Source organism: Crinia signifera, chromosome 8 (assembly GCF_055691185.1).
Source record: "Crinia signifera chromosome 8, ASM5569118v1, whole genome shotgun sequence".
NCBI classification, from domain to species: Eukaryota; Metazoa; Chordata; class Amphibia; order Anura; family Myobatrachidae; genus Crinia; species Crinia signifera.
This window is the reverse complement of record NC_139224.1, coordinates 131,443,407-131,471,040: the sequence shown is the minus strand read 5'-3', so window position 1 is coordinate 131,471,040 and position 27,634 is coordinate 131,443,407. Positions and strand designations below refer to the sequence as shown.

The window sequence follows — 27,634 nt, the reverse complement described above, 5'->3', positions numbered from 1 at the left end:
AGATCTAGTGCTGTACGCCAGTGAGTAAATGAAAATGTATGTTATTAATATATTAGATTAGAAATGTATTTGTCCAAAAGAATAATCTCACAATACAGTTCTATTTACCCTTTTTCTGTTTATTCAAGCTTAGTATGGTGTAATAGAAAATATTTTTAATAGACTTTGAAAACAATGCATTCATTTACAGCATAGTTACCTTATTATATAATTTATTATAAATTGTTTATCTGACTGTAAAACAAGTGAGTTCTAGGAAATAACCCTATTGAGCACAGTGTATGATTTCAATGAATGACTTTAACCTGCACTACCACCTAGAGCGCTGACTGGTGGTTGTTACCAAAGGACCTAATGGGTATCCGTGATGTCCTCTCACATCGCCACAAAAAAATCACATAACCAATATTTTTCAGCCAAGGCTGTGAGGCTTATCCATAGAGCATCCACTGGGACTTCAGGAAGGGGCGGGGCTATGATCCTAGCCAACAGAAGAGTTACTTGGGCTGCGACGAGGAGACAGGACTATGAGCTTAACCTAAAGATCAGCCACTTGGGCTTCATGGAGGGACTGGCATGTGAGTGTAACCAAGAGAGCAGCCACTAGGCCTCCAGGGAAGTGACAAGACTCTAAGCCACTGTACAGCCCTAACCCACAATACAGCCCCAGGCTCCTAGCTGTTTTTGTCTGCATAGTGTATGTTGCTAATTTGTGGGCTGAACCAATGTTTCAATATACAGTAGCCTATCAATACACTGGAAAAAGAGACATTTTCCTGCCTCAGTGTTGCTTTATTGTGAATAAATCTTTGTTAGATTAGTGATACGCGGCAACATATGTTTGGCTGTTCCAACATCACCAAATGTGCAGACCTCCATGGTCACTCGTAACCTTTTACCAATTTCTATATAACAGCCTATGTAATATTAGTACCTTAGCCAACAGATCACAGGATTTTTCCCAAGGACAAAATAAACATTTTCCAAGCTAGAAATACAAAGTATTAGTTCAGACAAAGGTGGAATTCCAGATGCCAAAGTTTTCTTCCTCCACCAAATATTTTTTAACCTTCCAGGTGGAAAAGTACTGTAGTCTCTTTTACAATATACATGGTGCTGTAGGCCTATTTATACCATGCCTACAGGTCACAATTATGCTACAAGTCCCAGAGAGTTCCTGAAATTCCCATGAAAGTGGTCTGTTATGGGCACTGAGAAGCGGAGTGATGTCCTTGGCAAGGTTAGGACACAGAGACTTGAGGTGGTTACTTTGCAGTTCATACCTGGGTACTGAGAGCCTGTAGCCCCCTAGAAAGACTGGGAGTCCCCCCCATCACAAGAAGTGGTCCAGCCTCTGCATAGTGAACAGGAGTATATGAATCCCTTTCTCTTCCATTGCACAAGGTATCTGCCGTCCGGATGATGTAGGGAGAACCATATGGGGAGTAAGCTGGTGCCACATATGGAGGATGCACTCCATCGAGATGTGCCGAGGAACAGTCATGACAGGGAAAGTGTGAGTGCCCAGGATGACATTGGTCCTCCTCTGATTCCCCATGCAGCTCGTCCTTTTTACAGCAGTAATACTGTAGAAGTTATAAGGATCACATTTAGTCAGCTGTCAATGCACTCACCACCAATACCATAAGTTACATGCAGACTTATGTGAGATAGTCAATCCACTTAGTGATGAAGATTTACTATCCTATAAATAGAGGGGTACATTTACTAAAGCTTCTAAAACGGAAAATAAGTGATGTTTCCCATAGCAACCAATCATATTTCTGTATCCTAGAAAATTATAGACGCAATCTGATGGGTTACTATGGACAGTATTACCTATTTTTAATTTTAGAAGCTTTAGTAAATTTACTCCATAAAATAAATGGATCTCCATCAGAGCCGTAAGTTCATCCCAGTCATCAGGAGGCCAGTTGGAATTTGGTGTTCCCTCCCCTTAAACAAACGGTGTGACAGCGCTGGGTGGATCTGGGTCAGAAGAGCTGCAGTCACACTTGGACCCCACTGTGAACCATACAGGTGCTGCTATATATATATATATATATATATATATATATATATATATATATATATATATAAAGGTGCCCATTTAGGGCTGGGAGCCCAGAGGCTGGCGCTTCCATTGTCTCTAGGAGTTACGCCAATGATCTCCATATTAAGAGGTGACACTATCTCCGAGTCTACAGACTAATATACAGTATGCTTCCTGTGATTGCAATAAAAAAGTTTTTTTGTTATATTTCAGCTATTCCCCAGCAGTGTGGTTCTGAATCTACCTGAAGCCGTCTTATCTACAGCATTACTCCTGATAGTGTATGTGGTTAGTATCCACAAGTAAAACAGGACCGTTTGCTTTGCCTTGATATCTCACCTGCAGCCTGCAGTAGCATAGAACTCCAATAATGCACAGAAGTATCACAGTTGCTAGGATTCCTCCTGTGATCACTACAGTTCCAGCTGTCATCCGAACAATCCCCCATCAAACCTATAGAACAACAAATAAACACAGTTAAAATACCTGGATGGCTAACGATTTCCACATCTGGCTGATAAATTCTGCTGGAAAATAAATTACTTACGACAGTCATTACTGCACAAAGGAATTCCATGATTTTAATGCTAGCTTTCTGACCTAAAAAAAATCATAACTAGCCCTAGCTGTGGTCCCACATCGTCTATCCACATGCTTCCGTACAGTGATTGGCTGTCAGAAGTCTGATTGCTGGATATCTCCAGCGATCCACCAATCAGCAAGCTGGCCAGAAGCAGCAGGAGGATGCTTCTCTTTGATTGCTGGAATCATCCACCAATCACTAAGCTGGCAGTCATTTGCTCTCTGCTGTGCGAATTCACAATCTGTTTTATTATTGAATGACTGTGTGAGGATCATTGCACACATGCGCAAGAAAAATTGTGACAGAAACAGCAATTTGACTGACTGGAAGTCGGTGTTTTGGGGGTGGTAACCGGATGTTTTTAACGAGTGAAAGAAAAATCACAGGCGTACCCAGGCATGTGATGTCAGCACCAGCCTTAATCCACCTGTATCTGTCGCAGAGTTGTGGAAGGGTCAGGGAAAGCTGCACTAAGCTTCAAAAGTGATAAAATGGAGAGTGATAAACAGCCAGCCAATCAGCTCCTACCTGCCACAGACTGTTTGAAAAATGTCAGGCAGGATCTGATTGGTTGGTTGTTTATCACTCTCCATTTTATCAATTTTGAAGCTTAGTACATTGGCCCTCAGCCTTTCTCACATTAGATGGTTAGTGAATTGTGAGTGGATTGTGAATAGTAATTAATTACATTAACCCTAAACTCATTAAAGGAGACAGAAAGGCAGCATACTATATGGCCATTAATAAATACATATCAAATTACGAATTATATTTCTATATCTTTTGGTACATACTTTAGCATTGACTTTTGGACTCAGATGTAGAAATGTTCTTAAATTTAGCAAAACTTATGTCAGTGTATCTCTCAATTCACTTTCTATGTCACCTCACTTTCGCCACCTGGTGGACACACTGTATACTACAGTATGTGCGCACACCTGCACTAGCTGTTCCAAGCAGTATACGGTTGTAGAGTCGACACACAAAGGGTCATGCATTGGGTTGACCACTGAAGGTCGACATAGTTTAAGACAACAAGGTCGACACAAGTATTAGGTCAACAGTGTCTAGGTTGTCCATCAAAAGGTTGACATGGGGTTTTTCACTTTTATTTGAGCCGACATGTGCCGACAGGCGGTATACCAAGCCCTACCATCCACTAGGGTGCAGAGGGAGAATAGAATAGTGCCCACCGCATGGCGAGCACAGCAAGCCATGCGAGGGGACGCATGGCCATTGACCATGTCCATACAGTGTCCATTGACCATGTCGACATATGGGACAAAAAAAGTGAAAACCCATGTCGACCTAGACACTGTCCACCTAATGCTTGTGTCGGCCTATCAAACAATGTTGACCTTAAGCATGTTGACCTATTTCAGGTGTCAAAGTACGCCATGTCGACCTTCTGTGGTTGACCTAATGCATGTCAACATATGGTTTGTTGACCCAATGACACATACCCTTCCAAATAGCCAATTGTGACCCTTTTCTCTATCAATCAAAGTTCATATACTTTGGGTTTCCAATAATTCTATTTTTGTATTTGCTGTTTGCTATGTATTAGACCAGTGGTGTCAACCTCATGGCGCTCCAGCTCATGTGGAACTACACATCCCAGCATGCCCTGCCACAAATTTTATATAATGGATTACTAAAACTGTGTCAGGGCATGCTGGGATGTGTAGTTCCACAACAGCTGGACCAGAAGTTTGACCCCACTGTATTAGACAATACAGTTGTATTAGACAATACTGTTATAAAATTTATAATTTACCAATTTTATGCTCAGTGAGCCCCAACTATGCAGTTCTCTCGTTCTCTTTGTGTGCCCTACTATATCAGACTAATAGTTATCTTCCAATCAGCAAATTAACTGTCTTTAAAGCACAATAGAAATTACATATTATATTATTAAAATTGGAACCATAAAAAAATTCTATTAAACCTTGGAATTCACAAGTCTGAGGTTGAATAAAACCCACTTGGTATTATAATGGTTTCCTGCATGGTAACATTAAACCTAAATTGTTGCTAGGTGTAAATGTCTGATTTTGCATCAATAATTAGACTGATTTGTCCAGTTGGTGTCTCACTATGAAGTTCATTGGCTGTGGCATCAGCACTGACTTCTGGCAAGTGGATTGGACTGCAAATGGGCCCTTATTCTGGTTCACTCGCAAAGGCAAATTCCTTCTCAAATGGACAAAACCATGCGCACTGCAGGTGGGGCAGATGTTACTTGTGCAGAGAGAGTTAGATTTGGGTGGGGTTTTACTTCAAAGTGAGATCTATATTGCAGTGTAAAAATAAAGCAGCCAGTATTTACTCTACACAGAAGCCAAATAACTCACCCAAATCTAATTCTCTCTGCACATGTTACTTCTGCCCCCCCCCCCTGCAGTGCACATGGTTTTGTCCTTTTGAGAAGGATTTTGCCTTTGTGAGTGAACCAGAATAATGGCCCATTTGCAGAAATACACATCAAAAGAGAAACTTTGCTTCCAAATCTCATGTTTCTAGTGTAGATTAGGAGAAGCAATCATCTAACTGACAATGGCATTAAAGAGATGAATGACTAAGAGGAATGAGTAATTTTGTATATTAAGAAGACCAGAAAATTAATCATCTCAGACAATGGATAACAGGATTGGATTTGTGGTGGAGGGGACTAATTATACTGACATATCTACAGTGAGGATCAACAACTGATTTCAGGAGAATTAATATAGCATCACATATCAGAGTGTTATAGAGACCAGTCAGTTGGGGCTCTTGATTATTTATATATATATATATATATATATATATATATATATATATATATATATGTCCCAAGGGCCTGGCACTCCACTGGGTTGAATCACCAAATATTACTTGCCCGGTGCCTTCACGATGGACGTCTCTGTCCCATGAAGGTGTGTATATATAGACATATTGCACAGGAAGGCATCGATTTGGCCTTGATGTGTGACTGGTATAGTATAAAGGTAAGGGAAAGAGGTAAGGTGCAAATAGCATGTTATCTATATTTATAAGCATTGGAAAGGGAAATAAAGCATCAATATTATTAGTATCATTTATTCATATGGTGCCACAAGGCATCCACAGCGCCCAATACAAGTATGGCAGCCAGAAACAGGCATAGCTCCGGGCACCATCCCATGTAATGGCACGGATAAGGTGTAAATAGAATTTTCATGGGCTTCCTGCTTTAAGGTTACCAATAAGATAGGTGTGACAAGTACTGGTCAGCATAGCTGCTTGTAGAAGAGAGAGGTCCCTGGAGCCACCACCTATAACTTGTCTTTTCTCTGGTTGATAACTTTCCTTTGCCTTCCTTCCCGATAAGCTGCTTAGTCCAGGTGGCTTCCAGGACCCTCTCTTCTAGGCAGCTATATCTTGGAGAAAGACAGGTAAGCACAGGTGGAGCCACATGGATGTTGGTTGCGCTGGTGGTGGAAGTAGTTGCATTTGTCTCCAAACCCTTATGGTCAGGGGTATATTTGGATGCACCTTAGTGCCATCAGTTTGTAGCTAATTTTCTAACTTTCGGATTACCCTATCTAGCTGATATCTGGCCTATATAACACTTTTCCTCAGCAAGCAGTGAATCTGCTGGCATACATTGATACAGTAAGATTCTAATACACGTGTGTCTTATAATAGAAGCAAATCACCAGAACTACTTAAGAGCACAAGTTTTGTGGCCCACATTTTCCATGTATGTTTCTGGGTTTAATGCCGACGTTTCAAGGCTCAGAGCCTTTTCATCTCTCGTTTAGGGGCAATTTATTAACTTTTTTTTTTTTGCTGAATGCATTAAAGGGCCTTTGGAGCAGATCTCATGAAAAACTGCTCCAACCCTTTAATTTGCATTTTTTTTAGTAACCAGAATGTATTTCCCATAATTATAATGGTAAATGCGATCGACACAAACTTACTTACTTACTTCACTGTATACTCACCTTTTATGGGCCCGCTGATAGGTGCTCTGGTTATGCTGCTGGTCACGAGGGCTCTGCGCTGCTCATGTGACCCCCGGTGCAGTAAAGTAATGCTACAAAGCAGCAGCTCTTTCACTGTACCTCCCAACTGTCCCGCTTTTCACGGGGCCATCCCCTTTTTTGGGGATGACCTGTGGTGGTGGTTGAGGGCAGTTGGTAGTCCTCCCTGTCTCCCGTTGCATTGCTGAGCAGAGCAGCGGTAAAGAGATGCTGTGCGCATGCTCACAGCATCTATTCATGGGAGGAAGAGGGATGGGCGGGCATGACCAGCAGCTTTTACAGTGCTGGCCACACCCCCATACTGTCAAAACGGGGCATTACTTTGTGATATATGGCATCTTATTATGCCAAGCCCCTTTTGATATTTTCGAGCCCCTGCATGGCCGGCCAGAGTTACGACTGGGGACTTCTAAAAGTTGGGAGATATGGCTTTACTGTAACAATAATAAAAGCAGGATAACTATATATCTCAGAGTCAGATACCAGTCCTTGCCGCCAATGATTATACACGCTTGTCTAAGAAACTAATAGGATTCTTTACTGGGCTTAGACATTGGGTAATTGCATTGTACTATAATAGAGATACATGATAGCTGTTAGCAGAAATGAGTCATACCACAAATACTGTAGGTCAAGTTAGAGCAGATGGCTGGAAACGCAAGGCGTATGATGAGGAGCAGCACTATCAGTTCTCCTTAGGTCTCAGCAGTCACTCCTGAATTCAACTTGACATCAAAGTGTGTTCTGCAAAGAAATACACACGGCATTAGAAGATTGCCTGTCAGGATAGTATTAGACGTTCCTGTCAGCTTTACTCCCATTTTGTTTTCTATACAGTTGTCTATGGTTTATTGCTACAATCTTTCTGAAAGGCAGCTGACACTACTAAACTGTACAGTTGTTCATGTCTAAATGCATCGAAAGAGTCATTTAGCTGAAATACTCTGTGCAGTTGCTAGCATTCTAACGCTCACAGGACCAAATGTATTAAGCTTCAAAAAGTTATAAAATGGAGAGTGATAAACAGCAAGCCAATCAGCTCCTAACTGCCATGTTACAGGCTGGGTTTGAAATATTACAGGTTGGAGCTGATTGGCTGGCTGTTTATCACTCTCCATTTCATCACTTTTTGAAGCTTGATATATCTGGCCTTTACTGTATAATGGCTAACACTCTTCTACTGCAATTTCTGTTTGTCTTTTTGCCCCAAGCATTGGAGAATATGCTGACCTTAGTCAATAGCATTTAAAATTGAATATGCATGGAGTTATGTGGTAATATTGTCAAAAAATCTTGTCACACGGGTAACAACTAATGCAATGCATCATGGGCCTGAGTGCGGTTGACAGTTATTTCACTGCGTAGCGAGCCATGTAATGCTGCCCGTTGGGTGTGCGAATACGCCGCCCAGCAATTCCTACAGTGCTCGCAAATCTAAGTCACTATCCAGTTACTGACTTAGACTTGCGGCATCCTGGTCCGAGGACCGGGCGGGTGGCAGACGTCCTGTGACATCAGCAGACAGCTCGTCTGCAATTTTCTGGGCGCAACCAGTGTGCGAATGCGCCGGAGAATGAAGAGACTAGAATAAGGGCCAATAATCCCCCAGAGGCATATTACAGCTACAGTACGGACGGGATGCGGTCAAAATCCCAGCGGTCGGAATCCCGACGGTCGAAATACCGATGCCGGAATCCCGACCGCCGCAATGCCAGCACTTTGTCCCTCTATGGGTGTCCACGACACCCATAGGGCGAGAATAAATAAGTGTGCCGAGCGTAGCGAGGCCCCGGGGGGGATCTTTGTCGGCATTGGGGCGGTCGGGATTCCGGCGTCTGTATTTTGACCGTCGGCATTTCTGATCATCCCGTATGGACAGCACAATGGTGCCAGGTCTGAATATAGTTTGTGAATATTTGCGCCACCTACTAAAACATTTGTGCTGGGACATCAAGCTTTCAAACAGTTGAGAAGGTGTCTCCTAAAATGAATGTCCCCTCTGTTTTGCTAGTGCCATTGATTCATCTACAAATTGTGTGCATTTGTCAGCTAAAAGATGGACATTACCCCTTCGTCTCAATCATCCCTACTAGAGAGGCCGTAACCGCCACACATACAATTGAAGGAGTACAAAATGATCGAGTCTGCATTTTATCTCAGCCTATTCAATACAAAAAAAAAGAAATATAATAATAATTATAATAAATCAGTGGCTCCCATACTTTCTTAAATATAGTATCAACTTTTTTTCCACTTTTCACAGCCAAATGTTTCACCAAAATTATTGTATGTAAGCAAATGACCTGCTATCCTTGGTTGGAGGTATGTGGTGGTAAGCAGGATTGCACGACTTTCCCACACTGCCCACATATGTTATGAATGGCAGCCAACCGACAATGTTTTTGCCTATCACAATGACCATTAATAATTGATGCGGTCCGGGACCTACAAGTTCCCCATGGCACATCCAGTATGTGAAACACTAACATTAATTAAAATGACTAATGAAACCGTCATGAAAGTTATTCCCTCTGCACATTTGTGAGGGGTGTATTAAAGACACAGTAGTTTTTGCAAGCCTCTGCTTCTTAGTGGATTTGACCTTAAAAAACTTAAAGCTGCACTAATAATGAGTGAAAGAGGGAAAAGATCGAATGGGAATGAATGCACCAATCCTTACCCATCTGATCTTAATTACGGCGGTGATCAGCCGTTCAGCTGATTTACCATCAGCCGCAACTTCAGCCAAATTCGGGTGTGCGAATGAGTACACCATCGATAGAAGTCGGTCGTATATGGCCATGAGTTCTGTGGTGGTCGTCCAATTTACTAACATTTGTACTGCTAAAATCCGAATTGAGAATGCACCCTTTCATTTGTATTTAGCTGTGAGATCTGTGCAGGCTTCTCTGTGTAAAAGTAAGAAAAATAACCAGCATAACCAGTGCCGGGGTCTGTGAGCCCGTTCTGGTTGCAGATATATAGGAGGAAAAAGTCATGACATTACCCGGATGGCTGTTTGAGCCCGGTGCTGGTTTCCGAAATATGGGGGACCCCTACTTCTTTTGTCTCCAGTATTTTGGGATCCAGGACCGTGTCAAGAGCCTGGTGCTGATTATAGCAATAATGACTTTTCTTCCCCAGTATTTCTGCAACCAGCACCGGCTCAAATAGCTGGGCTGGGTTTGCTCGTGGATGGGGAGATGGGGAGATGGGGGTGGCGGACCTCCAGTTTTTTATTTTACTACTTATTTATTTTTTATTATTTTTACACAGAGAAACCTGCATAGATCTGTGCAGGCTTCATGCTCGTCCGTATATGGCTGTCAGGGAAACTTCCCCTGCAGCTAAATACAAATCACTTCACCCTTGGAAAATACAAATCCTGAGACTGCATCAGTTTAGTAAATTAGCCATACTGTATTCTCAGTTCGCATTTTCGGATCGAATACGGCCGATCCCGGTCGTACCTGTTCTTACACAGGATAGGCCGTAATTGGGAATGTTAGTAAATTTCCCCCTTAATGTTAAAAGCCCTTTAAATGTAAATGTCAAACCCACTAAAAAGCAGCAGCTTTGTAAATAACAACTGAATGTTTGCTGACACATACAGTCCCTTCTCCATGCAAACCACTCTGCAGAAATGGTAACAGCAAAGAAACCCTCCTATGACAAAATGCTGAGTATATTTTATAATATAAATCATTGTGGCAGGCTACAAGATGAAGCTTGGTAATTACCATTTCCCTTTGTCTGTTGTTCCAGACTGTAACTGAAAATATATAATTCTGCAGAGGTTCCAAATGCCATGTGACTACCATGACAAGCATGGTCTCACGGGACATGGTGTAATGTGCCTTGGCTTTGGAACGCCTCTCTGAACTCAGCCTTTACTATAAAATCCCCCCCCCCCCACACACACACACTTCATTCTCTGCTATACATGCTGAGAGGGTCAATTTAGTAAAGCTTCTAAAAATGAAAATGTGATGTTGCCCATAACAACCAACCAGATTCTGTGTCTAATTTCTCTAAAGCATCCTAGAAAATCATAGACAGAATCTGATTGGTTGATATGGGAAACATCAACTCTCTTCATTTTTAGAAGCTTTAGTGAATTAACTGCTAAGGGGGTTTGCAATTACTGGTAGTTTTCTTGGTCCAATTTACATCTGCACTATTCAATTAAAGTGTCGATTTTTTGACTGTCGGAAAAATTGGATTGGTTGAAAAACGCGGTTGGATCGCAAATTACTAGCCAATCCATAGTGTTTAATTGAAACTGCATCCATTTTCGACAATTTTTCAACAATGCCGTTTTTACTTTATACATAGGGGAAATTGCGTCGGTGGCAAAACTGGCTGAAAATGGACGCAATTGAATAGGGGAGTGTTTTTTTTTAAGCTAGTTATATACCCCTATAAGTCTGTTTGTAATTGCCAGACATATCCGAAAAAAGTACTGCACTTACTATTTAAGTATATATTCAAAAAATTACTTTTGGTAAAAAGATTATCTCCTCAAACCTTAAGGTTGGTTAAAATGAAGTTAAAGTTACGGGGTTGGATTAGATTTATTTTCCCCATCTATTTCTCTTCTTTGTCCTCATTTCAGGGAATTAACCATGATTTATCATGTCATAGAAAGGATCCAATTAGGGATCAAGCATGCACGCACGCACGCACGCACGCACGCACACACACACACACACACACACACACACTTTGCATGTTTTCCAAGTGATTTGTGGACATTTCAAATGTGACATTTTTTCACACACCTGTGCCCACCAAGGTGGCATGGATCACCCTGCGAGCAGTCAGCAACGGCTAGCCATCGCTGGCTGCCTTCTCGCGGATATCTCATGCATGCGCACAGCATACCATGCGCAATAGGTGAATTCGCAGCCCTGTGTTCAGGTCTGAATCGGGCCCTTGATTAAGACTTAATAGAGATATGTGCCCCCAAAAAATAGGTAGAATGATTTTATACAGACATTGGGGGTTATTCTTATTCACTCAGAAAGGCACAATCACTCTCTAATGGACAGGACCATGAGCACTGCAGGTGGGGCTGATGTAACATGTGCAGAGAGAGTTAGATTTGGGTGTTTTATTGTTTCTATGCAGGGTAAATACTGGCTGCTTTATTTTTACACTACAATATAGATATCAGTTTGAAGTACACCGCCCACCCAAATCTAACTCTCTCTGCACATGTTGGGGGAAATTTACTAAAGGAAATTTGTAAAAAAAATCGGTGTATTTGTATTCAGAAATTCACTTATTTTTTACATTTACTATCCCAAAAATACAGCAATTCGTATTCGTATTGATAGCACATCATTACGAATACGAATTGCCGTATTTTCGGCATAGTAAATGTCAAAAATAAGTGTATTTCTGGATACAAATACACCTATTTTTTTTACAAATTTCCTTTAGTAAATTTCCCCCGATACATCAGCCCCACCTGCAGTGCATAGGGTTTTGTCCATTAGAGAGTGATTGTGCCTTTCCGAGTGAATCAGAATAACCCCCATAGTGGTTACTTCGCACCCTCCCTGAATAATATACCTGCTCAGTGCCTATTATATGGAGGCCTGGACCTGCCTATTATATGGAGGCCTGGACAGACCTATTATATTGAGGCCTGGACCTGCCTATTATATGGAGGCCTGGACAGACATATTATATTGAGGCCTGGACCGGCCTATTATATGGAGGCCTGGACCTGCCTATTATATGGAGGCCTGGACAGACCTATTATATTGAGGCCTAGACCTGCCTATTATATTGAGGCCTGGACCGGCCTATTATATGGAGGCCTGGAGCTGTTGCAACTCGGGAACATAAACATCCCCTATAAGCTTTGCAGAATCGCCTATAAGAAGCCTGTTTCTTTGCCTGATAACACATTAGGGTCACATGTACCCCTACAAGGCTCACTTCACTCCACATGGTTCGGGCCTGGTGCCTCGATGTGCTCAGCACATTTCACAGTAAAGCATGTAGAAGTCCAACAAAAGAAAATAATTGTAAAAAAATCATGTTGACCTGTTCATGTGTCGATCATTGCCATGTTGATCTTTCGCTTGTGTCGATACTGTATTTTGTCACTGTTGACCTAGTGCATATCAACCATATGGGATCGACCTATTGACCTATTGATTGCCGACCAAGACACATTCAACCTATCATCCGGATCCCATTCTCAATACAAGTTTACCAAAGGCCACTGCCAGTCCTGCCTACTGACTGCTCCACTGATTATTCCCATACTTCTTAATGTAAAAATACCAGACTCAACTAGAAATACATGCGGTATACCTAATGGAATAAACGCAAACTGTCAGCATCCTGGTTATTGCTGACCTGCGAATCCCTGCGGTGATGTACACAATATGCTTCTGCAGCAGTGAAAATGCAATATGTTGTTTTTAAAAGATCTACAAGAAATTGTTAAATGTTTCCCGGGTCCCTGGTGAGCTCTTACCCAGTGCAGCCGGAGCGAGAGCAGTCAGGCTTGTGATATGAAGTGATAGGTACAAATGCAAGCATTCCTCTAACATCAATCAGAAGCATATTCTGCGTCCTGGGTCTTGTACCAACAGTTAGTGGAGAATGAGTGATATCTGCACACAAAGGTCACGTTCCTCATGTCACACATCTTTCTACAGTTGGCTACAATTTCTCCTCGTCCATTGCACCTGGATCTGTACATGTCACTGCTGGTTTGTGCATATTTTATATTACACCATTACATGAATACTCTAGTACTCAAAATAAAATGTGATGTATGATCTATTTAAGGTAGCAAACTAACTACATGTCATATACATGCTCGGTCTGTCACAATACTGTGCACCCACAACCCACATGCTGACCCTCATTTTAGTTTATTTCCGTTTCTTTGATATTTGTACATCATATGTCCATCTTCCTTCTTCTTATCTTTGTCCCCCTATCCTTCCTGTTTGTCATTTCTGTCTCCTCTCGCTCCTTTATCTGTATCTCATTCTGCCCCCTCATCCCCACTATCCTTGTATGTCATCTATGCCCCCCTCACCCCTATCACCGATGTTCCTGATTCCTGCACAGCAACTGGTTGCCTACAACTCTGCTCCACTACAGGTTCTGCTCCATTGCTGAGCCATTCATTGCAACAGTGTGAACATTATGGCTGTACATTGACTGCTGTAAATATATCGATAAAGTTACTTTGACTGATCATTGCCTACACAGTAACCCCTGGTGTGTACAGTGCTCTGCACACCACAAGGCTCCACACACATTCCAATCAACAGCAACAGGGACACTACATGAGGGCTCGATTTCACTTTATCCAGAAACATGCAAATGTGGAAGACCAGAGCCATCCCTAAATACTCACAGTCAGTAATAAATGTTTTATTAGGTAGGCAGTATATACTTTATGTGTCTGTTAGGGTATTCATCATGCTGTCCCCATCAACAGGACATCACTGCTGCTGCAGCCAGGTAACAACCCCCCCACCCCAATGGGCTTGTCACTCTGATGATCTGGGGCCAGGTCATTAATATCCCATCCCCCCCCCCCCCCCCCAATTTCAGCCCCACTGTAAGTTACCACCTCAACATACAGTACCACACTGCTACCTAATGAGCCGGCTGAAATGAGACTTAATGGTATAATTCACAAATTGCATTTTTGTGGCACATGTGCCATAAATTGTGGCTTTGAGCGGCATGGGGTGGGGCTGTCCTGATGCAAATCTTGTCACTATGCCCCCAACAGTTTCCACTTGGATATACACTCTCCATAAAGTAGGCAAATAGGAGTTTATTTTACTTTATTTCCTATAATATTGGGAGAACACCTGGATACTGTATTATATTCATTACCTATTCTTCTCAACAGAATATTGGTTGGTGAGTTGATTCTAAAAAATCTAAAACTTCAGATCGGATTGTATATTGTATACAGGATCATTTCTGCCTGTTTCTTTATCTATGAGTCTCAAATCTGCCTACTATTGTGGAATATACGGAACTTTCATTGAACACTGAAGGTGACCATACACGCACCGATTATCGAATGCGTTTTGTACTTTTTAAGCAGGGCCGAAACTAGGGTTTCTGGTGCCCGGGGCAAGACATACATTTAGTGCCCCCCCCCCCCCCCCCCAAAAAAAAAAAATTATATATATATATATGGTCCCAGCGTGGGACTGTATCAGAATCTCCGATATCCTCCAGGTATCTGACTTTCTTTGGCTAAAGCACCCGCTCCAGCTGAATGCTGTGATTATACTCCATTCTCGTCAAGGCTTATCTTTATCTCCTGGCTTTTGCAAAGTGACAGCTATAATGGCTGAAGGAGGTATGGACAGTGGACGTGACAATGTCTATGAAGCTATTAATTTAGCTAAGATTACACAAGGTACTTCTCTTACATTTTCTGATGTGGAATCCGATATCATATTGGTTAAGGAACCCTGGTGTGATGACCTTCCTACTCGCCCTTTGGAACATACTTACAATGATTGGCTCAAATTGAAACAGAGGGAAGTTGATTTTTTGTATCATGCAGCAACTCTAAGTGACTATTATAAAGAGAAACGTATACCCCGGGGATTCCGGGTCAAAAATTGTCCTACGATAGGACGTTTCAACAGTGTTTTCTGCAAAAGATGGATTGCAGTTTTGAACAAATGTAGCTACGACCTGATGCTACTCGTGATCGAGGAGTCCAGTCGTGAGCTTAAAGTGACACGAGATAAGCTGCTGGAATTTGAAAAAGGCAACCAGGCTGCATTTGATGCGGATACCACGACCAACTGGACTGACAAACTGTCCAAACAGGTGGAAAAATATAAACAGGACTTGTTGCTATTTAAAAAACAAAAATTGGCTAAAGTCATCGCTGATTATGACCAAAATCGTGTCTACACCTGGGTTGGTAACAATCAATCGACCAACCAACGGCAACAATTCCATCGACGCAGACCTGGTCGCTATAATAATGCATCTGATCCAGGGACCTCTGATTCTGATTACAGTGACCATCCCCGATCCAAGTTGTCGGCAGTCCCTTTAGGGGTGCGAACCCGATTACAAAACCGACCCACAGACGCCGCTACACCCGTAGGGGCGGTCAAGGCTACAGGACGTGGAAGAAGCGGCAGACCGCCAGCATCAAAGAAGAAGCCGTGATTAATTTATCTTCAAGGACCCTTACAACCACTGAACTTCAAGTACTAGGCCGAGGACTTTCTTTTGTCCCCTCTAGCAACTTTCGTGAATTTGACTGGGAAGTTGAAAAAAACCGTATTATTCGACAGCTCCGCCTACATGAACACTTCAATGGGACTAAGGGTACAGTGAAACCTGTTAATGTGAAGCCATTTATTAATGCTGATTTTGTTCCCTCACAGGTGTCCAAATTACAGCCTAAATCTACGTTTGAACCATTTACTAATAATGCTTCCATTAAATCATTTAGCCGTATGCTTAATTCTGAAGTTGCTAATGTCATCTCTTCTTCTGTCGATGCTTATCCTAAAAATTTATCTGGTCCTGAATTTCGAGCTCTGGAAAGTCTGTCCAATTACACCGATATCATAATTCGCCCCGCTGATAAAGGCGGGGCGATAGTTGTACAAGACCTTGAGACTTACAGGCTCGAGATACAGCGCCAGTTAGCTGATGCTTCAGTGTATTCTAAACTTGCTAATGATCCTACTGATTTGTTTACTAAAAAATTGTCTGATCGCTTGGGGAGAGCTGTGGCGGAGGGAGTTATCACCCAGACAGTTTTTGAGGCACTTGTGCCCAAATGTCCGGTGGTACCCCTCCTTTGCACTCTCCCTAAGATCCATAAAAATATGGATCGGCCACCGGGCCGACCAATAATCTCCGCAAGGGATTCTTTGTTTCAAAATACATCTGTATACATAGATGCACTTCTGCAGCCCTGTATAGTTGAACACCCCAAACATCTTAAGGATACTACTTCTTTTTTAAATAAATTGAAAGCGGTACATGATATCCCTGTTGGTAGCTGGTTATGCAGTGTTGACATAACCAGCCTGTATACTGTCATCCCTAATGCAGCGGGGGTGAAGGCCGTTAGGGAATTGATTACTGGAAATCCACTGTATATTGGACCCGATGTTGATTTGATCTGTGATCTTCTACACATGTTACTCACCTCAAATTACTTTTTATTCGATGGGGCATTCTTCCTTCAGGTATCTGGCGTAGCGATGGGGTCCTCAGTGGCCCCATCGTACGCCAATGCCTACATGATGCAATGCGAACGTGAAATTTTTTTCACTGACGACTATATATCTGGACGGATTAAATTCTATGCCAGATATATAGATGACGTCTTTATAATCTGGACAGGCTCACAGGAGGAGTTTGAGACCGTCATCAAGTCTCACAATGACACTAATTGCCCTATTAAATTCACTCACACCATCGATGATAATAAAGTTAATTTTCTGGATGTAGAGGTGACGTTGCATCAGGGTAACATCAGTACTAATCTCTTTCTGAAGAAATCTGATCGTAATACGTTGCTACACGCATCTAGCTTTCACCCTAATGCATCCAAAGCAGGGTTACCATTCTCACAGTTTATTCGTGCACGGCGTATCTGTAGTGAGACTGCTACGGCTTCTCGCCAGATTGACGTCATGCTCAATAAATTTCTTTCCAGGGGATATAACTATAAAGATCTAATTAAGGCGAAGGAAAGAGCTCTGGCGATTCCCAGAGCTAATTTGTTAATCGCCAAGGACAAACCCCCAAATAAGAATAACAAGATGCCCTGGATCAATCATTTTAACATACATAGTAATTCCATTAAACGTACTTGTAAAAAATTATGGCCGGTAGTTGGTACCGACCCTGATTTAAATTTGAAAAATACATCGATAATGCCCTGCTATACCCGGGGACGTAATCTACGTGATAAGGTCATGCGTACTGATATTACTGGCCTCGACTCGAGTCATCCCTCCTTCTCATTTCTCCCTCTTAAATTGGGTTGCTTTAAATGTTTAAAATGTATTACCTGCCGAGCCCTCATAACTGGCAATTCTTTCTGTCACCCCCTTAATGGTAGCAGGATACCCATTAAACATCGAGTGACTTGCACCACTAAATACATTATTTATTTGATTACCTGTCCGTGTGGACTCAGTTACGTCGGGAAAACCGACCGTACACTGAGGGAGAGAATGGCGACACATCGACATTCCATTAAAAATGCTATTTCTTCTGGTGTGGGTGATCAGCCTGTGGCCCGGCACTTTCTAGAGGCCGGACACAGTCTGGCTACCCTACGTTATATTATAATTGACCATGTTCCTAGTTCTTTACGTGGGGGAGATCGCTCAGCTAAATTATTAAAATGTGAGACACGTTGGATTTACCGACTTGGCACCCAAACACCGAGAGGCTTAAATGAGCATCTTGGGTTGAGAATGTTTCTTTAAATCGTCATTATTGATCCCTTGACCTGAGGATAATGATTGATATAATATTTTATGTTGCATAGATCTTTTGATGTTTTCTATTATATATATGGTGCACACCAGCTCCCTTCTCTTTTTTCTATGGTAATTTGCTCCTGCGTCTGTGAATGACGTTCTTGTAAACATGATATTGCATTTTGTATGTATAATATTTCTTATTGTATACTTTTTGTAACATTGTCCTGCTTTTGTTTTTAAATATATTTTATGCACTATTGGGACCGCGTCTGTCAATTTCTCTCATAGCGGTCGGGATCAGTTGTGTGACACGGCTTTTAGCTGGCGTCTGACAGATGATCACGGGCTGCTTGAGTTGATTACTGGCGGCGGTTGCTTATACCCATTGTCATGGTAACGGGCCATGGTTGGTGACGTCACTTAGGTGAGTCTGACCGTCGGCGTCTGTCCGTGCACGTGGGAGTGTCTGATTTCACGGGGGGGATATAAGGTGAGCTTTGTAACTATTGTTGTATTTCTGCCTGACGACGAAGGATTAAAGACTTCGAAACGTTGCAAAATTGCACAAGTCTACCTGTATATTTATTTGCTGAAGTGCCGCTCCTACATCCTTGCTCTCTATATATATATATGTATATAGAAAACAGAGAAAGACCGCACTCTCACCCAAATATAGACAGCGGTGGGGTGCCCAGCAAAAGGTACATGCAATAGCATGCCCCTTAATACAAATCCAAGAGATCCACACACAGTAGTGTAGAAGCAGAGCACTCGCCACAATCACAAATCAGCCTTGTGATAAAAGCAAAAAAGTTTTTAATCCAACTGGGTCAGCACCGTAATAAGCAAATAAGCAGTATATAAGCCCCGACGTTTCGGTCCCAACATGGAACTTTATCAAGGAGCGTTTTTCAAAGAGAAGTCACATAGTCAACGGAGCAGGAACAGCCTGGATACAGACAGGGTCAGCCAGGCTGACCCTGTCTGTATCCAGGCTGTTCCTGCTCCGTTGACTATGTGACTTCTCTTTGAAAAACGCTCCTTGATAAAGGTCCATGTTGGGACCGAAACGTCGGGGCTTATATACTGCTTATTTGCTTATTACGGTGCTGACCCAGTTGGATTAAAAACTTTTTTGCTTTTATCACAAGGCTGATTTGTGATTGTGGCGAGTGCTCTGCTTCTACACTACTGTGTGTGGATCTCTTGGATTTATATATGTATATATATATAAATATTTTTTTTATTTTTTTTCCAGAAGCAGGCACACATTTGGCATTTGGTTTTGCACAGAAAGAAAAACATTAATCAGAAGCCATTTATGTGTGCTAAATTTAGGGCATTTTTTTTTGGGGGGGGGGGGGGGAGTGGTGTGGTCACATAGTAGTATCAATTCACATTATAGAACACACCGTAATGCCCAGTACACATTAATCAGAAGCCATTTATGTGTGCTTATAGACAGCACAGAAGGGGGACATTAAACTGGGACAGTGCGCGCCGAAGGCACGCGCTAAAAATTTAGGGCATTTGTTTGGGGGGAGGGGGGAGTGGTGTGGTCACATAGTAGTATCAATTCACATTATAGAACACACCGTAATGCCCAGTACACATTAATCAGAAGCCATTTATGTGTGCTTATAGACAGCAGAAGGGGGACATTAAACTGGGACAGTGCGCGCCGAAGGCTGTGATGCCCATTATACAAAATGACACACACCGTAATGCTCATTACATATGCCACACACGCTAATGCCCATTACGCATATTACACACTGCAATGCCCCTTACACATAATATTACATGCTGTAATGCCCATTACACATAATGCCACTGACCGTAATGCCCACTACACATAATATCACATGCCGTAATGCCCATTACAATTTATAGCACACACCGTAATGCCCATTACACATTTTAATTTGGGTAAAAGGTGTCACACACACACATATGGGGAAGAGGGGATCAGACACCAGGGAAATTGGGGCAGATAGGGTCACAGACACAGAGGAAGGGGGTAACAGGGGTCACACATGGGGGAAGGGAGTACAGGGGGGTCAATCCCTGGGCACTCACCAATTTGTGGGGGGAGCTGCAGGGTGTCCAGGTAGCCAGTGGATCCAGGGACAGGGCGAAGGGGGTGCCTGCTGCAGGAGGAGGGAGATGTAGTTTCCCCCATGAAGAGACAGGCAGGGCTTGTCCAGACTCCAGCCCCAGCGCGTATCGCTGGGCGTGCACTGTGTTTATCACAGACACTAGAGGTCAAGCGCACCTCTAGTGTCTGTCTGTTGTTTCATGGCGGCGGCCATCTTTGATGTGGCAGCGGCGCCGCAGACATACATCTATGTCTGCGGCGCTAGCTCCCCGCTGCTGCCGCTGCTCACACCAGCGACACCCTGCCTCCAGCGCCCCCCTGCCTCCAGCGCCCGGTGTGCGTGCCCCCCCCAGCCCCCCCCCTAGTTACGGCCCTGTTTTAAGTACAAAACGCATCTTATGTACAATAATCGTGGTGTGTTTATGGGCGTTTGCGATGTGACGCGATGCGCGTTCCCGGGAGCCCGATATTGTATGTCCAAAAAACTATGTGCAGCACGTACTTTTTAGACTACATTTGAAAATTAACAGTACAAACATGGGTAAATCGCATCGCATCGCACGCATCAAAATACACGTCGCATCGCATTATGGCAGGTAAATTGTATAGAACCATTGTACAGTCAAAAACGCATAGTACAGTAAAATCGGTGCGTGTATGGGCACCATGAGACCTTGGATTCTAAGTGACCCTGCTGAATCGTTGATATGCCCACCAGCAAAAAAAACCCTCTGCATCACAGCAGAATTGCAGGAAATTCCGGTTGTTGTAAAAATACTATAGTCACTGGTAAACTTAAACGTTCTGATTGGTTTACAAATATCAGGTGTCTGAAGGTTTGAAACTGTACAGACTTTGTTGTTTTCAGCATTGTTAATTTTCCAGGTGGTTGAGTTAAGCCTGATTCCGTGTTGTACACAACCCCAATGGTTTGGGGATAACATTGATTGTGAGATATGTGCACATTTGCAGGATCTCTACTGTGGATTTGTAGATCTCCTTCTGATCACTGGCAGTGCCTCCATGCCACAGCGTGAATGACTTCATGTGGTCTTTTTGGCAGTTGCGTGGGGGCAATGATGGGGACCGTTTTTCAAAATGCTGGCTTCTAGTCCCCATTTTTGAAGGCATCCTAAGGCTAGGGTCAGCATCTTCCAATGCAGATTTTCTGACCCCTACAGAATAAATGCTTCACCAGTACTGTGTTATCTGAAGGTTACTCAGATGGCCCAATATTTTCTTAGATGATCCAATGCTGCATCATTACATGCTACATCATATCACAGAAGCTTGCATGAGACATCTGCTTACACAATACAGCTCCTACCATATTAGCATATTTACACACAGAACTGCCTACACAAAGGGCCTAATTCAGGCCTCATCGCAAGGATATTTTGTTTTTAAAATGTGCACTGCAGGTGGGGCAGATGTATCATGTGCAGAGAGTTAGATTTGGGTCGGGGGTGTTTAAACTGAAATCTAAATTGCAGTGTAAGAAAAAAGCAGCCAGTATTTAACCTGCACAGAAACAATATATCTCACCCAAACTTAACTCTCTCTGCACATGTTGCATCTGCCCCACCTGCAGCGCACATGGTTTTGCCCATTTTGAGAACGAATTTGTCCTGCGATCAGGTCTGAATTAGGCCCATAGGGCTGTATACACTGCATCCACCTCTGAATCAGAGCCCTAGTATGATTGATTTTTTTATGCAAAAGTAAAGTAAATGAATAATTGATAGGAACTGCTTGCATAACGTAGTATATTTTATATAGTAGATTTTATTAATGTGTTTAAATCATTTAACAGCAATACGGTGATACTCTTACCATTTAACTACTTACACAGGATGATACTGCAATGATACATAACCCAACACAAAAACTGAGTGCCACTCTTCATAGTAAATGATGACAGTCAGTAGTAACAGTGCCATGCATGTTATACTTTATACCTGGAGAGCAGCTAAGGCACATCTGCCATCTGTTATACCACACTGGCACTGAGCAGAATATACAGCATTTCAGAGAAGCTCACTGAGAGCAAACACCCAGCACACTTATGCATGGTATGCTTCTACCCCTGGGGCACAAGAATATAAAAGGTGGCACATTCCCTGCCAGCGTGTTCTGTAAGTCAGACATATTTTGTTTAATCAGCAAGGACAAACTCAAAGAATACAAAATAAATCAAAAGACGCCAGAGTTGGAGATGAATTGTGTCATGTAGCAACAGTAGTGTACATTATGCTTTGTGACAGCTGGAGAAGGTACAGAATGTTCTATACTGTAAGTACAGTAGGAATAGAACATGAGGACGGACTTAGGGCACACAGGGTGTGTACCTACAGATCAATTATTTATATTCCACTCTGCACCCTAGTGGTCAGGGAATGCTGGATGTAGCATTGTTACATGTTGTATTTCCGGTTACCATGTATGGGAAATGCAGCACGTCATGTCACACCTGTAGGTATTGCTCTGACATTAAGAGGCCTACTTATTAAAGTGCCGGTTTCTCATGCGGATTTCCACGTTTATAAGGTTTGCACCTATTTATGAATCTCTTAATGCAGACTTTTGTTGGACGGGTTTAGTTCATTAGGTCGACATGCACAAGATTCACACAGAAAAAAGGTGGACATATGAAAAGGTCAACAATAGTTTTTTTATAGGTTTTTGGGGTGTCAATTCCTATCTTGTAGCACATGGACCCCCCCTTCCCTGGTTAGTGTACAACGTCCCTTCACATTGCATCAGCCACAGATTCCCTTTCCCAATTGTAGTCTACGTGGATGGTAAAGTATGAAAAAAATTAAAAAGAAACAATTAAAAAATTGTGAAAAACTCAGGTCGACCATATCGACCATTGTCATGTTGACCCTTTGACCATGTTGATCTTTTGACCATGTCAACTTAAAGCATGTTGACCAAGAGTGGTGAATCTATTGACTTGTTGACCTTATTGCTGTCAACCTAAAGACTGGATAGCGTTTAGACATCTCTAGTGTACACGTACGACAGGGGGATCTATTTATCCACCACTGATAACTCTATTTTACACCACTTTTGTCCAAAAATTAGCGATTGTGGTTTCTCCCTATTTAAGAAAAAGGAAACCACGGAGATATATATAATTATTCTGTGGACCTTCTATTTGAGCATTAGAAGGCAGCTCCGTTATCCGCCATGGAAACTATGATGTGATGTTGCTATGGGCAACCAATCAGAACCTACTTCTCATTTATTTAGCACCCTCTAGAAGATAGTAGACAGGATCTGATTGGTTGCCCATAGCAAAATCACATGTGAAGTAGAATACACATTGCTATGGGCAACCAATCAGAATCTACTTCTCATTTATTTGGCACCCTCTAGAAGATAGTAGAAAGGATCTGATTGGTTGCCCATAGCAACATCACATGTGACGTAGAATACACATCTTAGTAAATTTCCCCCTTTGCATTTTAAAGAAATACACACAGTAACACTCTCTCAGGATGCAGTTATACTACATATACTTAGAATGCAATCCGAGAGCCAAAGTCTCCAATGATTCGTCTGCACATACATTATGTGAGCTGCCAGTTGACGCATGGAGCCCCAATTAACAGTATAGCAGTGATCATGGGAAATCTGCATTTGGTACAGTTCATGCACAACATTTTTAACTTGTTATATGCAGAATGGCCAGAGGATGATACTGTATGGATCACTGTTCTAATAAAGTTCTTGGGGACATTGTAATTCTATAATTGACTGAAAGCTTTTGGAGCTTCACTGCAGAATCAAACGCCATCTTCAGAAGGCATTTGTCTACTCCTTCCTGTGCGAATGGAAGCCAGGAGGGATCTATTTGGATCCCTCCCCCTTCTCTGGCCTTCTCAGTGTACATGCATGACCTAAGATATGCTTTTGCAATAACACTGCCGGGATGAAACCTGGCAGTGTAAACATTTTTCATTACTAGTAGCAGTGAAGGGTTAGTACTTATTGAGGCAGCTGTGCCAGCATGTGGTTCCTCATAGAACAGAAATCATTTCATAGCTTGCTGTGAAAAAGGAAGGTTAGATTTCAGGGCATTTATCATTAAATTGGTAAAAAGCCCCCTGACTATATACTATAAGGATAAATGATTTCTTTATCAAGCCCTGTCAGACGCTTTCTGCTCCGTTCAACTTCATAGACAGAAAAGCAAAAAATATTGAGCTAGAAAGAGAAATTAGTAGTATTCAAGATGTTTTAATGCTTTCCTGCATGATTAGAACCGGACTTACGTGTTGGGTTATATAATGACACAAATGGATACAACTACAGTATCATAGCCACATAAATATACAATGGTGTCTTTCAAACATCTAATAGTGCACATAATACACCTGGCTTTAGGGATGTGCTAGCAGCAAATAACATGGTAGAGACAGAAAAAAAAACAAGTTTGATAAATGATCTTAATTTTATATAGAGATGCAGTTTCCCAGGGTGCCTTTTAGTACATTACTGCTCTGTGCAGAGGGAAAAACTGTTCATTCCATGATATAGCCATCAGTCTATGGCTTTCATCTTGTCTCCATTCCCCTTAACACATTATGGCAGTGTTACTGTGATGTGTAGAACCACTAACCAAAATCACACTGTATGTGTGGACAGTTTACAATCTTCCTTAAGATCAGCACATCTGTCTTCTGTATACTTTATGATACTGTGAACAATCAGCTGACAAGACTCCTCTTTAAAATGGGATACAGGGATGATCAGCAGATATTAAATGCATAAAAAATCACTATACAAGAGAAAAAAAGCTTAATACATTAAAATTGACAATAAAAATAATCAAGCATGGCATGATATTATATAAGAACAAGTGAATCAATACAGCCCTCCTTTAAAGCAAACTATTGTTTGTATAATAACACTATATAGTTTGTAATTCAACTTGTGTAACCCTAAAATGTCAGCAAGTGAAATGAGATATGTTGTGGCTTGCTAGACAGATATCTGAGCTCATGGTATATGAGACTTTCCCATACTTCCCTCCCTGTCCATTGCCCTACCTTTCTCCTTTAGTACGTATTATATAGCACTACTACATGAAATATACAGTACCTCCGTTTTAAATTTTCACATCAGAATATAACAAGTAAGAATTATTTAATGCTAGCATAGATTTTTAGCTTTTTTCCCTTTTGATAATATTTCACAGCAATAATGTTTGATGGGGTATAACCTTTATAGCTGCACACATTCAACATTACAGCATGAAGCAAGGGGCAGGTGGTATGTAGTAGGCATAATGCTACACAGAAATACAACAGGGGCTGATGGGCAATAATAACAGATGTGGATCTGTGTCATTAATATTAACTACACGCCTAAATGAACAATGGAAAAGGAGAGTTAGGTATAGTAGGAGAATTAAGTGTTTTAAATAACACTATGGTTGGTTAGGTAATAAAATGACAATGTATCAAGATAAAAAAACGCAGGTCAACTCACTCAGGGATTCTTCATTCTTGTATCCGAGTGTTGCATACAGGGTTCAGCAGCTTCTACGAACACAAGGGATAAGGCTGAAACCGTTTCCCCCCGTTATGTGCAGCTGCTCCCACATCCACGGAAGACAGAAAACATGAGCAAATGGCACTGCTGCCGTGTCCTCCCCTCCCCCAGCATTAGGATTTGTCCAATGAAGTGAAACAATATTGAAAACACTGAGAGATCTGCCCCTTCCTCTGAGCTAAGAGCTTAATCACCCTATCACAGACATAAAACATATAGGCTAATCATTAATAAGGACATCCAGGGAGACGTGCCAGCATTTCACGTGTACATAAACCAACCCCCCAATCCCACCGGTATTCCCAGCATTTCCCTGTCAATCAGCTGGTTATTATACAGGGCTGTCACTTCCATGTCATGTAGAGCAAGGTCTTCGGTTGCCGCGTCCTCTGTGCATGTGGCTGGAATCACCCAGAGGGGAGGCTCCTGCTGCGCCCACTGTCCATGGTGCTGGAATCACCCAGAGGGGAGGCTCCTGCTGCGTCCGCTGTCCATGGTGCTGAAATCACCCAGGGGGAGGCTCATGATGCGTCCGCTGTCCATGGTGCTTAAAGGACCCAGGGGGATGCTCATGTTGCGTGCACTGTCCATGGTGCTGAAATCACCCAGGGGGAGGCTCATGTTGCGTCCCCTGTGTCCACTTGTTCATGGTGCTGAAATGACCCAGAGGTCATATCTATCGCACAGTTACATTACGCATTGCGACCTTGGCAAAGAAAACGTTGATACAGTACATCTGTGGCACGATAGCTTAATATCAACACAATGCATTCTCATAACTGTAATACAAAAATATTCTTACCACAAGTGATACCAAGCTGTGTTTTGATAGAGCATTTGGTTTACGTCTTAATGCTAATTAATAAATTGTTGTTATTATTATTATTATCATCATAACTATTGTCGTTTTTCAAATGTGGTCTGTTCATTTCTTTGTCACTCATTGAGTACACTAATTATACATGCATGTAAGATTGTTTTTTGGCCAAGTCGGCGGGAAGACGATCTAGCATTGATCTCAAGTTTCAGTTAGAGGTCAATTTAAACAACCTACAGTCGTCCTCTATAACAAACCCAGGCTGGATTGCAGAACACGTTTATATGCTAGACTGTGCTACATCGTGTGTTATACAGTAGTATTGAACATAGCAGAGCTTGCTTTTGAAACTATGTCAAAACATTGCTACTGCATATCCTTTATTGGAGTTTAAGATGAAAATAGGCACCCACAATTGTTTTTTTTTTCAGAACCTCTGGTGTTTGTAAGTCTCTAATTCTTGGTTAGTGCAGAAATGTCTTTATTCTAAATGATGTTTCATGCTTCAAATTCCTAATGTGCTATCTAGTGTACCATATAAGTTTATCTAATAACAATGGAAGTTGCGCTGTTTTTGTTATGTACATTTTGACACACACAAAATATTTTTGCCATTCTGATCATAGATTATAGATACCGAAAAGGCAGACCAGTAGAAAATGCCTATGTGGATTCAGTATAATGCAAAATGTCAACCCTATAATGTGTCTGCAATTCTTAAACTTCCCTTTGCTGCTTATTATGCTACAATTTTTTTTTACAATGTTTTACTATTGGAATATTTCATGTCACTATGCACTTCACAAGTACTCTCCTTGAGGACAATACCTTTGCATTATGTTATTGGTGGTTGTGAAGATTTATTATTATCTATTCCCATGATGAAGACATCTACAATAATTCTATGGCTGGTGTCTTCAGAGACCCCATCCCCCATACTCTATCTTAGATAGTAATTTCTCATTCAATACTATAAAAATGAAAATCAGGATACAAGACATTTTTCTTTTTCTTATGACCAAAAACAAATA

At 41.9% G+C, this 27,634-nt stretch overlaps 1 long non-coding RNA gene across 1 annotated transcript; it reads right to left on the bottom strand.

Moving 5' to 3' along the window:
* Positions 1–98: 98 nt before the first annotated feature.
* LOC146026466 (uncharacterized) lies at positions 99–26,417 on the bottom strand. The gene is made up of 4 exons (XR_014454462.1): positions 25,724–26,417; positions 7,260–7,387; positions 2,393–2,506; positions 99–1,586 (listed from the first exon to the last, which is right to left on the bottom strand). It is a non-coding gene; the product is annotated as an uncharacterized LOC146026466 (long non-coding RNA).
* Positions 26,418–27,634: the final 1,217 nt, after the last annotated feature.